At 38.6% G+C, this 16,836-nt stretch overlaps 1 pseudogene; it reads left to right on the forward strand.

Annotated features, from left to right (window-relative positions):
• The first annotated feature begins 11,381 nt into the window (after positions 1 to 11,381).
• Positions 11,382 to 16,275, forward strand: LOC121039919 (dipeptidyl peptidase 1-like; annotated as a pseudogene).
• The last annotated feature ends 561 nt before the right edge of the window (positions 16,276 to 16,836 follow it).

Raw genomic sequence — 16,836 nt, forward strand, 5'->3', positions numbered from 1 at the left:
TACCTCAGAAGATACTAAAGTGCTACCTTTGTGTATACTAATGCTTTTATATTTGTTGAATTGATTCCAAAAGGGGAATTACTGGGGCAGAAGGTATGTGCATTCAGTTATTGATAGACACTATTGGATTACTTTCCAGAATGCTCCTCAAAGTTCATACTTGCTTTAGCATTGCATGTGAGTGGCTATTTTAGATATCAAAAAACCAAAAAAAAAAATCATTCTCATGTGTATGAAGTCTTATTTTCAAATTGCTACATTTATTCTCAAATTACCCTGAGTTAATAATTAAATTACTTTAGTTATTATTTTGCTACCACATAAGTTCTGTGTTTTTTTCTTTTTTTTTTTTCTTTTCTGGAATTGATTTTATTTTGGTTGATATTGGGCCTTTTTTCCCTTTCATTTTCAGACATTTTTGAACAATTATTCAAAAAAGTCTTTTGAGCACTTTTTGTGCCCCAGGCACTATTCTAGGCACTGTGGATAGTGTCAGAAACAAAGCTGACAACCGTGCCCCACGGAGCTTTCATCCTGGAGTGTGAAAAATATATGAGTAGACAAAAAATAAATATAATAAGTTGACATAGCACTCAGCTGTGTGATATTCATATGGTAGAGAGTGACTGGGTGGTCAGGGAAAACCCGTCTAAGGAACCTGGGGCTTTACAGAGAAAAAAACAGTAACTATCCATGGGAAGGTCTGGGAGAAGAGCATTTCAGGGAGAGGGAGAGCAATTATCAGGGTTTTGAGATTGGGGCCGTCTTCAGTAATCTCTAATGAGCCCAGACCTGAGTGTTTACAGCAGAGTGAGAGAGAAGGAGGCATACATGAGATGAAGTAAGGAAAACCGGCAAGGGCAATGCACCTGTGATCTCCTCGCTGTGGTAAAGGGTTTGAATTTCATTGTGAGTGAATGAAGGAGTCCTTTGGGTGGGTTCTGGGAGGGATCTAACCTTTGATTTACGTTCTGAAAAGGTCACTCTGGGTTCTCAGTGGAGAATGCATTGTAGGAAATCACAATACATCTGAATGCTTTGTAGGAAACCCAGGGCAGGGGTGGAGATAGGATAGCTAAAAGGCTTTTGTGGACATTCCCAGTTAAAAGATGGTATTGGCTAGGACTTCACGGTGTCAGTGAAGCAAGGAAAAGTGGACTAGTGCGAGGTAGGTTTAGGAGTAGAAATTGACAGAACTTGCGTATGGGCTGAGGGGGAAAAGAAGCATCAACCGTGAGTCCTAGGTTTTGGCCTGAGCGATTCAGTGGCCTGGTGTGCCATCTACCAAGATAAGGAGAGAGCAGCAAAGGAGCTCCTGGGTGGGTCGGTCGGTTAAGCACCCAACTCTTGATTTCGGCTCGGGTCACAATCTCAAGGTTGGTGAGATTGAGCCCACTCTTGGGCTCTATGCTGACAGTGTGGGGCCTGCTTGGGATTCTCTCTCTCCCCTCCCTCCCACATCCTTCCCCCACTCATGCATGTGCATGTGTGCTCTCTCTCTCTCTCTCTCTCTCTCTCTCTGTCAAAAATAAATAAATAATACACTTTAAAATAGTCAAGAATTGTCATTTAAAAATAATAGAGCAGAAAAGAGATTTGAGGGATGGTAGATGAAGAGTTCTTTGCTTTTTGAGATTTAAAAACAGTAAGAAATTGGTATTGTGGTATAGATTTCAGAGGTACCAGCAAGTACCAGAAGTACTTGAAATGATGGAATTAATTTTCGTACATGTCAAAGGATGACTTAATAGAAAACTTGACAAGTGAGATGTGGGTACTTGAATGGGGCTAGTCGGATCTAAGGCTTTTTGTAAGCCTTTTGTAAGTAGAATGGGAGCTGGTTTTAATTATGGAGCCCAGAAGCCCAAATGCTAAGGACCTCACTCTTGAGTATCAGCACTTATATTAGCTGTCCTAGTTCTCTGTGGGTAATTCATTCGAGTATTGTACTGTTACTAGCAAAGACCTTTTATTTTTCTCTAGAGTCTGCATGTGCAACAGATCTAAGTCGAAGTGGGTTAAAAATCCCATATAGAGGGACACCTGGGTGGTTCAGTTAATTAAACTTTGACTCTTGATATTGGCACATATCACGATCTCACAGTTTGTGAAATCAAGACCCATGGTAGGCTTTGTGCTGACAGCACGAAGCCTGCTTGGGATTCTCTCTCTCCCTCTTTCTCTTCTCCTCTCTGCTCTCTTTCTCTCTCTCTCAAAATAAACTGTAAAAAAAAAAAATTAAAACTGCAATATAGAGACTTAAAAAAAATTTTTTTAATGTTTATTTATTATTGAGAGACAGAGAGCCACAAAGTGTGAGCACGGGATGGGTAGAGAGAGGTGGGAGACAGAGAATCTGAAGCAGGCTCCAGGCTCCGAGCTGCCAGCACAGAGCCTGATGCAGGGTTTGAACTCACAAACTGCGAGATCATGACCTGAGCCGAAGTTGGAAGCCCAACCAACTGAGCCATCCAGGTGCCCCACACAATATAGAGACTTTTTAACCCATCTCCTTGTGCTCAGTTTCTTACTGCCATGCTCTTTCAGACCATACAGATTTCCAGATCGTTCTGAGATTCTTGATGAGCAGGCTGATGCTTTCCACTGTAGGACCCTTTGCTTCCTTCTCTCTCACATTGTATGCTTTCATTTTCATAGACCATTTTGGAACTTACCCCATTCATGACTGCCTCCCACCTTTTCTCTTTATTGTTGATGGATTATAGCTTTGTGATGCTCTTATTGTTATTTTCTTTTTTTTTTTTAAGCTTTTTTCTTTGAGAGAGAAAGAGAGACTGGGGGAGTGGGAGAGACAGACAGACAGAGAATCCTAAGCAGGCTCTGCACCATCAGCACAGAGCTTGATGTGGGGCCTGAACCCCCAGAGTGTGAAATCATGACCTGAGCTGAAACTAAGAGCTGGATGCTCAACTGACTGGGACACCCAGGCACCCCATGTATTATTATTCTCTAATTTTTTAAAATTTTCTTTCTTAATTTTTTTGAACATTTATTTATTGACAGAGACAGAAAATGAGCAGGGGAAGGGCAGAGAGAGAGGGGATCATAGAATCTGAAGCAGAGTCAAGGCTCTGAGCTGAGCAGAGTCCGATGTGGGACTTGAACTCACAGGTGGTGAGATCATGACCTGAGCTGAAGTCAGATGCTTAACTGACTGAGCCACCCAGGTGCCCTCTTGTTGTTATTTTCAAGATCACAAAAGGAAGAGAGAAACACAGGTATGTAGTCTGCCATCTTGAAATGGGAAACTTTACTTATTTTAAAACATTCATTCATTCATTCATTCATTCATTTTTGAGAAATAGAGATTGAGAGAGAAAGAGAATCCCAAGCAGGCTCCATACTGTCAGGTGGAGCCTGACACAGGGCTTGAACTCATGAACTGTTAGATCATGACCTGAGATGAAATCAAGAATCAGACATTTAAGTGACTGAACCACCCAAGTGCCCCAAACTTTAATTTTTATGTAGACAGAAATGTTTCTCCTTTACACAGTTGTTTCTTCATCTTTCTAAAACACATTATATTCATCTTTATTTTTTGTCGTTTTTTTTTTATAGTTGTCATCACATTTTGGGCTCCATCGCCCAACATGGGGCTTGAACTCATGACCCTGAGATCAAGACCTGAGATGAGATCAGGAGTTGGATACTTAACCAACTGACCCAGCCAGTTGCCCTAGTTGTCATCCTATTTTATTTAATTGTATTGGCATTTATTGTGGGCAGTATAGACCTTCCATGTAATATTTATCAATTCTGTTAAACTCTTTCCCCATCTTACCTGAGACATGTTAGTCTTATTCTCTTGAATGATGTACTTGATTTTTGTTCTCCTTTCTGTATAAAGTAAATATTCTTTGATCCTGCAAATTTTCACTTCATTTAGAGACTATGATCACCAAATATAAAGTTCTGAAGGCAGTGTTCCTTTTTTATCCATCTTTGCGTGCCCAAAGGATCTATTCCAAGACTGAAGCATAGGAATTCAAGAAAGACTTGATGAAACGAAAGCTGAAAGGGGACATTTTTGTTACTCACTTCTATTAACTATACTTGTTTATTCATTCATTCAACAAACATTTATGACAAATCCCTGTGTTTCAAGCTCTGAGCATTGCTATACACTGGGAATCCAGAGCTGAACAAGGCTGCCATGCCTTCTAGAAATTCATGAATGTTAACACTCATCATCTCTTTTGTTTAGCTACCTTGTTTAGTGAATGTTTTTTTCTCCCCAATAGATGATTGATGGTGAAAGCTATTTTATAGATTTCTTTGGAACTCATTCCCTTCCCACAGCAAAAACTACATGAGTACTATATTAAAGGTCCATGGTTCCTCTTGGTCTGTGTTTTGCTGACATCAGACACCTTAATCTGCTTACCCTGAGACAGAATGTTCTTTCCATGGCTCTTTCTTAAAACCACATTTATGGCATGGTACCTGGGTGGCTCAGCCGATTAAGTGTCCAACTCTTGGTTTCAGCTCAGGTCATGATCTCATGTGGTTCATGGGATTGAGTCCTGTGTTTGGCCCTGTGCTAACAGTATGGAGTCTGCTTGGAATTCTCTCTCTCTCTCTCTCTCTCTCTCTCTCTCTCTCTCTCTCTTTCTCAAAATAAATACATAAACTTAAAAAATCACATTTATGGCCCTCTTTATTTATATGCTTCTTCAACATTTTTTAAATAGTGTTCAAAAACATTATCCAATTAAAGATCATAGTAGGGATGGTGCAGGCTGTATTCGGTAGTGTCTAGAATAGGACTGTTCACTTGGACAGTGTTGAGGTGGAACAAGACAAATTCGAGGTTTAAGGAAGTGGTAGTCAGAGATGGCAGAAATGAAGGTTTGGGTTTGGGAGTAATCTTTCAGCATTTTTGAGAAGCTCTTTCCATTTCCTTGAGCACAGAAGACCGAGACAAGAAAACATAGGGTGAGTGACAGGAAGTAGGTAGGTTATCTTCTCTTTGTTGGCACTTTGCTGTGCGCTAGATTTTTGTCTTTCTTCTCTAGTGAGATTCATAGAAGATCTATTTGTTATCTCATTGTTTTTGGTCTTTTTCTTCCTGCTGAGAATTTGGGTGTGTCATGTCTTAAGTTTTCATGTATGTATTTTTAATTTTAAAAGTAGGCAGTGGTAAGGTTGGCTACAGGTCTTGAGGTAGTTATATAGATTATTTCACTATGGTGTATATTTCTGATATATATGTATCTATATAAATATATATATAATATATGTAAACACACACATATAAAATATATGTAAATACACATATAAAATATATGTAAAACACAGTATAGCACACAACAATGAACAGAATCCTTCCTATCTATTAATTTAGGTAGAGCCCAATTTTAAGCCTGCCACAAAGTTTTCTTTATCTAGAAGTTGTCTCGTTTATCTATAACTTAGCTGGCAATCCAAGGCAGTTTACAATATAATCTGTTTAAATATTAGGAGTGATATATATATATATATATGTATATATACATATATATAAATTTTTAATGTTTATTTTTTGAGAGAAAGAGAGACAGAGTGTGAGTGGGAGAGGCGCAGAGATAGAGGGAGACACAGAATCCGAAGCAGGCTCCAGGCTCCAAGCTGTCAGCACAGAGCCTGACATGGGGCTCAAACTCAGAACTGTGAGATCATGACCTGAGCTGAATTTGGACGCTTAACCAACTGAGCCACCCAGTCTCACCTATAAGTAATATGAATAATAATAGGCCTCACGTATTGAGTATTCATATATGCCAGGCACAGTGGCAGGCAAACCCAGATATAAAATCCCAGTAGAGGGGTACCTGGGTGAATTATTTGGTTGAGTGTCCAACTCTCGATTTCAACTTAGGTCATGATCTCTCAGTTCATGGGCTCAAGCCCCACATTGGGCTCTGCACAGACAGCATGGACCCTGCTTGGGATTCTTTCTCCCTCTCTCTCTGCCCCTGCCCAACTTGCACTCTCTGTCTCTCTCTCAAAATAAATATGTAAACATTTAAAATCCTAGTAGACAGGAACAATGTATTTGAGGCCACTGTATCCCCATTATATAATGGTGTCTACATAATAAGAACATAGAACAAAATGATCAGATTATTGGTTGAATTTGTAGACACTTTCAAGTTTCCCATCTTTAACTTAGATCAAGAATTTTAGAAATATTATATAATTAGCTGTCTGACGTGTTTGAAGATGCATATAATATTTGATTTTACTTATTAGATACACAGAACTTTAGTATGATTAAGATGAAGTGTATTCTTGTCATAGAATATTAGTAATTGATAAGATTTATTGATTATTTATTATATGCCAGATGCTGTTGTAATAATTTTAAAGGAATAGTTTTTTTAATCTTCAAGATAAGTATCCTTATTACCATAGTTACAGAGGAAGAATCCCCCCAGTGCTATGCAGCCTGTCAACAAAAATAACAACATTTTGATTTTGTGCTTGTATAATTCATTTATTTTTTTTCCAATGTATAGTATTTGCTGTTTTTTGATAATATAATGTATGTCAGACTGTACTTTTACAAAAAACGAAAGGAAACTATGTGGGAAAAAATATATTCTTGATAGTGTATGATACCTTTGTGAGGACAGCCGTTGATTGAAAAGCTGTATCCATTTAACCTCTGATAGGGTGGCTAGTCTGGAATAAAAGGATACTCAAGTTCTACAGATACCTGCAATTGATCGGTGGCCTCATTCGCATTCAGATAAGTAGCACAAAAACACAGTTCCCAGAAAAATCACGAAATAATCCAAATGCCAGTATGGTAAATTTTATAAAAATGAAATAATCATTACATCCGATCCAAGAATGAAAGAAAGCTTACTCATGGATGAGATTTTATGTTAAGCTCCAGTACAAATCTGTTGATCCAGAATATTAACACCTGCTTCTGCTTATTGAAAAACCCTCTTCCTCTTCTAATCATTTCCTCATTTGTATAGTGGTTAATCAGACATGAGAAAGTCAAGATACCTAGGATTTTGGAGTATATTCAAATATACTGATAACTCCAGGCATATCTATGTCTCTTAGCTTCAAAATAAATTATTAGTTAATGATCACCATATCTTGGAGCTGGGATCAAAATATTATTCTCACTTTGTAGGTTGCTATAGGCACAGACCAGATAAGTGCCTTATCAAAGATTGTTGGCAAGCCAAGGGGCAGATGGGAATTAGATTGTCAAACTCTGGATGCTTCATCTTGGGTTCAGTGCAGACCCTGTGGGCAACTGAGGAAGCAAAGTTGTAGCTGAGAATCAGTGCTACCTGGTCTGCTTGTGGCTCTCACTGAGAATTTCCATGTGTTTGGGCGGAGTTAAGAACCCAGGAGCCCATAAAGTAACCTTCAGATAATAACACAACAATCCATGTTTTTCAAGTTCATATATTACTTTGAGTTGGCAGCCTGAACTCCCAAGTTCATTGCCGAGGGCCAGTACTGTGCTGAGAATTACCATGAAAATATTCATCATACCAGAAAATAGATAAAGAAAATAAAACGACCGTTTTCTTTCCCATTAAACTTGTAACTCTGTTTACTATAGAAAAGTGCAATGCTTAGTAAAAAAAAGTCTATGATTCTGCTGTATATTCTTGCAAAATGAAACTGTATTAGGTACACAAAAGGTATTAATCAGCTGAGTGAAATTCTACAAAACTGGCCAGACAGAGTGATATAAAATGAAAGATTAGAGGCTCACTTACAGTTCCAACATATTTATGGTTTTATACTGAAAACAAAAAGCACTACTGAATAGGTCGGCTTATTGAAAACTCAGCTTCTGGAGTTTCACAGTTTTGGAAGAAAGTTATTAAAACATAAATTTCCTGGTATTTTCTTGACATAGACAAAATGGAAAATTTGATTTATGAAGATTGTCAGTTGCAATAAAGCAGACCAGAACATAGTCATTTTACCTAATAAGTGATGTGATGTTATAATTCTTATCACAATTTCAAACATTACCAAAACATACAGAAAGAAGCTTCAAAACCAGAAAGAAGACACTAGAGCTAACCTAAATAAACTCACCCAAAAGGAAGAAAGTGAGAGGTTATTAAAAACGCAATTTGTTTTTCATTTACTAGAGAAAATTCAGAAAATTGTGAGGAAAATAAAAACTTACATATCTTAAACCAGAGTAAGCATTTGTTGTATTTTCTTCAATATTTTTCTATTTGCACACATTATTAAAACAAAATCATTCAGCACGCCCATTTTGTAGTTATTTCATATATTAATATGTTGTAATGATTTCCTAATTTTTCACTATTTTTTTAACGTATGGTTTAAAAAACTTAGATCTTAGCCCATCACTTATGCTACCATAATCCATTTAACGAGTTTTGTATATCTGGTCATTTGGATGTTTTCATTTTTTACCTATTATAAATAGTGCCATGATAAACATGTGTATACTGATATTTTGTATATTTATTTGATTATTTTCTTAGGAGGCATTTTTTAAAGTGACTGTTATTGATTTCTGAACTTTTGAGTAATCCTTTAAACTTTTGATGAATACTTTGAGAATCTGATATTTAAATTGTTCATATTCAAAAGTAAAATTGACATATATTTGAATTGTTGAATATCTGATAATAAGATGTTTATTTAATCTTCAAAGAGAAGAAATATTTTATGTATTTATATATTGGTTTATAATTTTTACCACCTAAAACTCTATAGATGTTGTCCCATTATTTCCTGGTATTTGATATGGAGAAGTCTGAGGTTAGTCTGAATTTTTTTGTTTGGAGGCAAACTTTTCTGTCTAGTCAAGAACTAAGTTTATGTTATTTTCTTCACCCTTGAAATTATAAATTTCAACAGAATCACTTCAGGTTTTCATCCTTGTTAATGTTGCCTATAGTCACTGAGACTTTTCATCTGTAGACTCAAGACTTTCTTTTATTTGGGAATACACAGTCCTATTATAACCCAGATTTATTGTTTTAGTTAAAAGGGTTCCTTTCTCATGGACACAAATTACGTTGCACACCATTTTTCCATCAACTGCATCTACTTTTTCTTCTCTCGTGATTTTAATCTCCCTTCATTTCTCATATTTTCGAGCTAGCTGTTCAAATTTGTTCTACACATTACTATTCACTTTTCAGCGGTGTTGGCTTTGTTCTTTAGTGAATATAATATTGAGTGATTCTAATCTCATGAAGATATTAATTTTGCCATTTTGCTTTTAATTTATTTCCTTTTCATTTCAACTTACCTCCTAGCCAGATTCCCTTTCACGCCAGTATGTTGTCTTCTCCTCTCAAAGGTTTATCCTTTCAAATTCTTTGTGAACAGACAACACTGTTTCTAAAATTGTATGGCTTGTAGTGTCCTTTAAAAGAATCCATTCATGGAGCCATGTTCTTTTATGTTACAGAAAAATGTTCTAATCTCCACCCTTCCTGGGCATTTTAAATTCATTCCCTGAACAGGCAGTTAATCCAGCCTAGTTGTGCCTGGGAAGCAGGGATGTTATGTCAGTTAGAATTGCTTTAGTCTGAAGTAGGAGAAAGAGCCATAGTGGCTTAATCAGATGGAATCTTTTATTGTCACATGACCAGAAGTCTAGAGCTAGGAAGTCCAGAGCCAACCCAGTGGGTCAACGAAGTGTCTGAGAACCAAGGCCTCTCCTGAACAATGTCATTTATTCTTATGGTTGCAAAGTGGCTGTACCAAATCTAGGCATGTATGTATGTATATATATCATATACACCCATTACCAATATATTAAAATACATAATGGGTATATAATATATATTTCATGGTTTTATATATGCATATACACATACAATATGTATATGTATTTATAATGGGTATCTCGAAGAGGAAAAGATGGGTGTCCAATTTTTTTATTGTTGTTAGAAAAATAGTATGTTTGTGAAAGCTCCACTCAGGACACTTCTGTTTCTGTTTCATTGCTAAGAACTGTGTTTCTGGTCACATGGTCACCAGTAGTTGCAATGGAGTTTGAGGACAGAAGTATGTTTAGCTGGTACAAACCATCACATTTTATTCTTAAAAAATTTTTTTAGGGGCACCTGGGTGGCTCAGTCGGTTAAGCGGCCGACTTCGGCTCAGGTCATGATCTCGAGGTCCGTGAGTTCGAGCCCCACATCGGGCTCTGTGCTGACAGCTCAGAGCCTGGAGCCTGCTTCAGATTCTGTGTCTCCCTCTCTCTCTCTCTGACTCTCCCCTGTTCATGCTCTGTCTCTCTCTGTCTCAAAAATAAATAAACATTAAAAAAATTAAAAATAAAAAAAAATTTTTAATGTTTATTTATTTTTGAGAGAGAAAGGAAAACAGAAAATCTTTAGTGGGTTCCATGCTGTCAGAGCAAACCCCAACATGGGGCTCCAACCCACAAGCTGTGAGATCATGACCTGAGCCAAAGTTGGATGCTCAACTGACTGGGCCCCCAGACACCCGAAAACCATCATTTTTAAAAAAACAGGGATAAAAACCAATATTCACAGGTGTAAAAGGTCTTTGTTGTTTTGTATTAGTGGTAAGACATGTTAAAAGAGAGCTACAGGGGCACCTGGGTGGCTCGGTCGGTTAAGCCTCCGACCTCGGGTCATGTCATGATCTCTTAGTTCTTGGGTTCAAGCACGGCATCGGGCTCTGTGCTGACAGCGCGGAGCCTGGAGCCAGTTTCAGATTCTGTGTCTCCCGCTCTCTCTGCCCCACCCTGCTCGTGCTGTGTCTCTTTCTCAAAAATAAACATTAAAAAAATTAAAGAGAGCTACAAATGAGGGACTGTCCCTGGCCACATGAGGAAACAAGTCCCAATGAAGACGAGCAATCTTAGAACTTCTTCTCTAAAGCAAAGGACATGACCCTGGATGGTGATTCTTGTCGCAGCATCTTAAGACTTACTACTAGAAGAAATTATTTCCAGATTTTGCAAGTAGGATGTTAGTTTTTGGTTAGTGTGTTTTTTCTTCACAAATGTTTGGATTAGTGGTCTCTGAAGTTAAGAAAAAAAATCCCTGGGTAGATGTGAAAGTAATATTAGTCGATTAACTTCTGTGTGGGAAGTACTAAGATATATACAAAGGTGAAATCGATTGATAATGAATACCTTTTTTTAAATTATCAAGTAGAACACGTGATTTAGGAATGTAAATAATTCTAGACTAAAACTCTCCGAGGGCATTGCATATGGCTTGGCCAAAGTTTTTCTCCTGAATTTGTTTATTGCCTCACTGATAGAAGTAAATAGTCAATAAAAGTTTGCTAAATTAGCAATACGGAATCACCTACTATAGATAAATTCAGTTATAAGATATGTATATTGTGCTCTGGATCACAGAATGGAAACAGATCTCAGACCAGGTGGATTTGGTGACCTTGAGCTGGGCCCTCCAAGGCGAGTAGGACTTGTACAGAAGGGAAGATACTAAATGACAAGAAAACAGAGAGAACTGAGGACTAGCATGAACAGGCATGGTGATCAGTGAAGGAAGCAATGCAAACATACAGAAGGCAGATCCCATCCCACATCCTAGGCGTTCTTGACCTGGTCTTTATTCTTTGGACAATATGCAGCTTTTGAAGTTCAGAGAATGTAACGGGGATATGTAGGTCGAAGTGGAGAAGGAAACACTGGGGACGGGAAAATGAATCTGGATCTTCTACCTGGTGTCAATGGCTCCAGGAGTGAGGGTTCACATAGGGTGATAAGATTATATATTAAGAAATTTTAAATGAGGAATAAATGAGGAAATTTAATTTAAAATAAATAAAATAAAATTTAGTTGGGAAAACTGTAATCCTTATGATATAACACTCTCTTCATTTTCTAGGCATAGTTTGCTTTCATTCAGCCATATATTTATTTTTATGTAAAACAATGGAATAAGCACTATGAACAGCAAACCAAACTGTTCTCCCCAACCACCTGGTACTTCTTCTTCCCAAATGGTTTCTGTGGCAACCATTTCCTTATTTCCTTTTTCCATGGTTCTCCTGCATTTATGTGCATGTCTCAAAAAGCCTGTTTTTTTCTGGTTTGTTTTTTAGTGGTTTTTAACTTTCTAGAAAGGTATTATGTATATATTTTTTTGGGCCTGATGTCTCTCACTTAATTATTTTACTAAGACCTTTGAAATACATTGAAATGCAATTTCCTTTTGCATTTTTAATTTTTTTTCTTTTAGTTGTGATGAACTTGATAATGACCCAGTGGTATTTTAATTCATTCATTCTTTTGCCAAGTTTAGTTTGTTGCCACTAGGACAAATTCATGAGAAGGCTGAGTCCACACTTAGTTTCATCTGTCATAGCCATACAAGAGTTAAAACTGTTAAATTCAACCTTAACTTAACTGAAATGGCTTTGCTATCATCCAGTAAATATCAGTTATAAAATATAAACATAGCTTTTTTGGCTATGCACGGTAGGACATTGCTTCAGATGCACCATAGTGAGATAATTTTAGCAAAATATCATACATTTCATGAATTTGTAGTTATCATCCCCCTAATCCGAATATGCATTAAATATGTGCTAAAGTAGTAAATATTAGATGTGCCAGTTACAGATACATATAAAGATGATAACTCTGGGTGATGCTTAATCTCTCAGATCAAGCAAAGCTGAGTAGAGAAATTTTGTCATATTTGACTATTCAAACATTTTTTTGATATTACCCTAGAAAAAAGTTCTGAACCACATGGATTTTTTTTTAGTTATTCACCATCTCTGGGAAAAATTTGGGACTTGATTAAACAGAAAAAAATGTAATTGTGTAATTTCACAAGAATGTACACAATTTGACATGCATTTTTCTGAATCTAAGTCACATCAGAAGGATATTTTTCCAGATATGTGTGTCTTTTCTGGATTATGACTTTCCCTGCTACCTAATAATATTCCGGAATTAGGGGGACCAGCTTATCCCAGTTTGCCTGGGCTTTCCAGTTTTAACACTGAAAGTCCTGCCTCCCAGTAAGGGCCATGCCCATAAATGCTTTGTCAGGCACCTAGAATCATGAAGAGTTAGGTCACGTCATGTATCACTAACACACACTCTTCCAGTGATGGATTTCAGATATATTAGATTCTCATTTACATTTTAATACAACATTTGTACTATTTCAAGTTAATATTTTGTAGTATGTATGAAAACCCTAAAATATAAATATTTAAAAGCTATCCTTTTAACTAATTTGAATTATAGAATATTTATAAATTCATTTTATTTTTTTTAAGTGTATATAGTCATTTGAACTAGAATTTCTCATTATACTTAAATGAAGAAATGAGAATGATCTGTAACTAGTATTTCAGTTGTTTGTATGCATTGCATGAAAATAATTTGTTTTAGCAATACTTAGATTTAAAGAGCTTCCTGTTCTAATTTTCTTTCTCTAAAAAGGCTTAGGAAAACTTATTCTGAGAGGAAATAGAGTGTCATACCTTCAAGCATGTCTTCTGAAATCAAAACCTGGCAGCAAAAAGCCTGACTCTTCCATATACTAAACTATGCGATTTGGGCAAGTTGCTTAAGCTTATGAAGAGTGTCTATCTTCACATGGTCTAATAATTAGTGCCATTTAGGCTCTCCAGCCACTGTTCTTTGGCCACTGCCCTTTCCTTCTCCTCCCCTGGGTCCCTAGCCCTGCTGACTGCTCACAGCCCTCCTGTGGCTGCTGTGTGTCGTCAGCACCCCACACTGTGACACACGTCCCCGTTGCACTTGCCCTGGGCTCCTGGGTCCCTGGGTCTTCTAGGTGGGCCCTATTAGTTCCCAACATGATGTCAATTACATGGTTATGGGACTACCAGAAAAAAAGAAAGTAGTGGCACACCTTGAGAAGTTAGATACAGGATGGGCTAATTTGGGCAATCCTTGCCATTTCACCATGATTTTCAATCAAGGCTTTGAGATTGTGTTGAATGACTACAAGTGGTTTGCCTTTTTTAAGTACAAAGAAGAGGGCAGCAAGGTAACCAGTAGTCATAGACTCTGGGTCTGGAGTTCTTTCTTGTCCAGCAAGATAGTGGATGCAGAATTGACATGTGAGAGAGCGTAATGTCTGGGAGGAGACAAGAGCCCCAAGTAAGGGACCTTGCTCCATTTTTATTAGGATCAGAAGGTTTACAAGAGTGATGAGTGTGAGGAAAAGGGGGTTTTGAAGATATGCAGCGTTAGGGGTTTGGGTCAATACCAAACAAAGTCCTGGTGCCTGGCAGATGGTTGTTTAAGGCAGGCATGAGGCGCCAGGTCTGTTTACCTTATCTTGCCTAGGGGACAAGAAAGACAGAGCATGCTACCTCAGGGTCAACAAGGCACCTTTCTTTTGCTAATTAGCTCTGTTCTGGGCAACTTGGCCCTGCTGTGGTCTATAGCGCTGTTCACCTGTTTACCTATTTTGGTCCTTCCTTCCTTTGAAAGCAGCTTTCTGCTATTGTACTAAGTTGGGGGGCGTTTCCGCCCTGAATACTTAATCTTGTCTACCTAATTTTGGATGCTTTCATCCTGAGGCTTCCTGTTCCTCTATGCCTTGTTAACCCATGGGTGCGAGCTCAGGGAATTCCTTAGCGTATCCTCTACAACGAGATGCCACCGCAGAGACCATGCCTGGATGGGTGCATGATGTGCCAAGCTGGAAGTAGGCTCATTTCCTCGGAACTAAAGTGGGAACTACCTCTGAGAAGGTGAACATGAACACAGCACACCCTGAGAGTCTCCAGGGAAACTACTCTAATTCTAATACCCTCTACAAATATAACCATGGTTTTGTGAAAGTGATCCATGCCGTTCAGAAGTCTTAAAAAAATTTTTTTTAATGTTTATTTATTTTTTTGAAACAGAGACAGATCCTGAGTGGGGAGGGGCAGAAAGAGAGGGAGACATAGGATCTGGGCTTCAGGCTCTTAGCTGTCAGCACAGAGCCTGACTCATGGGCTCGAACCCACAAACCATGAGATCATGACCTGCGTCAAAGTTGGGCGCTTAACCGACTGAGCCACCCAGGTGCACCCAGAAGTCTTGGACGGCAACCACATACATGGAACATGAGATGCTTACCCTAGGAGAGAGGATTAGGAGAGGCAGTAGCCACAGCTGGAGAATCCCACCACTGACTGTTGAAATACACGAAATGGTTTTACATTTGCCAGCATCTTGGGACTGGAGAAATGTTTGTGGTACCAATTTTGTTCCTCCTGTTCGAAGCCAAGCATCTTGTGGAAGCTGCTACTCATTTGCTTCCGTGGGTATGCTGGAAGCAAGGATCCATACACTAACCAACAATACTCAGACCCCAATCTTGAGTCCCCAGAGGTTGTCTCTTGCAGCCAGCATGCTCAAGGCTGTGAAGGTGGGCCGTACCTCATCACAGGAAAATATGCCCACGATTTTGGGCTGATAGAAGAACCACGCTTCCCTTACACAGGCACTGATTCTCCATGCAAACCGAAGGAGGACTTGCTTCCATTACTCCTTCTCCGAGTACCACTATGTGGCAGGCTTCTATGGGGGCTGCAATGAGCTGGCCTGTCGTGGCCCGTGGCAGTTGCTTTTGAAATCTATGATCTCTTCCTCCACTGGCACAGGGGGATCTATCTACTACTACACTGGTCTGAGAGACCCTTTTTTTGTTTTGTTTTTTGACAGACCCTTTCAACCCCTTTGAGCTGACTAATCATGCTGTTTTGCCCGTGGGCCACGGCACCGACAGCCTCGGGGGTGGATTGCTGGATTGTTAAAAATAGCTGGGGCACTAGCGGGAGCCAAGATGGTTACTTCGGGATCCGCAGAGGAACCGATGAGGGTGCAATTGAAAGCACAGCGGTGGCAGCCACCCCGGTTCCCAAATTGGAGGGTGCACATCCCGGCATCTCATCCCGACCGCCATCAATCACGAAAGGGCAGACTGGAGACTTTCACAGCAGCAATTTCAGAACATTACAAATAGATTCCTATGAAGATTTCTGCCTTCAGCGTTAAAACTGCCTTCGATTTGGGTACACCTCCCCCTTGACCACCGGCCTGCTTTCCAGCTATGCAGTACCAAAATGCGGGATTTTGTTAGTCATTTGTAATTCGCACGTGCTATAGTTTTAAAAGCCTTTTTGAGAACACAGCCTTATTTTTACATTGTGAAAAATCACAGGAAAATACGCAAGGTCTGTTAAATGTTTAAAAAGTTAAAAGATTTTTAAAATATTTTATTTCCTTGGAGACCGAGAGAGAGCATGAGTGGGGGAGGGACAGAGAGAGAGGCAGAGAGAGAATCCCAAGCAGGCTCTGCACTGTCAGCATGGAGGCTGATGTGAAGCCCAACCTCATGAGCAGTGAGATCATGACCCGAGCTGAAATCAAGAGTCATGTTTAACGGACTGAGCCACCCAGTTTCAAAGGTTTTCTGTAAAAAAAAAAAAAATAATAATAATGAATACCATTTGGACACTTTTTTATAAAGACTAAATGAAATAATGTAAGGTAGTCATGTATAGTGTCTCATACTTTGAAGTTTTAAGATTTTTGCTAAAGTAGCTACAAGGTAAGTTGAGCCCGGATTTGTGCTCTGGCAACATCTGTTCTATTTATTTATTTATTTTTTTTCTGTAATGGGAATCAAGATTTTAAAATTAATTTTTGGTGTGTGTGTCTGCGTACTTGATGGCCTCATCACTGGGGAACTCCAAAACATATTTGATGAAGGAATTCTAACATCTCTGGCCAATTGCCCTTTTAATTGAGTACCCAGGTAGCAATGGGACAGCTAACCTGAGGTAGATTATTTCTCCTATAACTCA

The sequence above is a fragment of the Herpailurus yagouaroundi genome, unplaced genomic scaffold (assembly GCF_014898765.1).
Source record: "Herpailurus yagouaroundi ecotype Mexico unplaced genomic scaffold, PumYag 181, whole genome shotgun sequence".
NCBI lineage: Eukaryota > Metazoa > Chordata > Mammalia > Carnivora > Felidae > Herpailurus > Herpailurus yagouaroundi.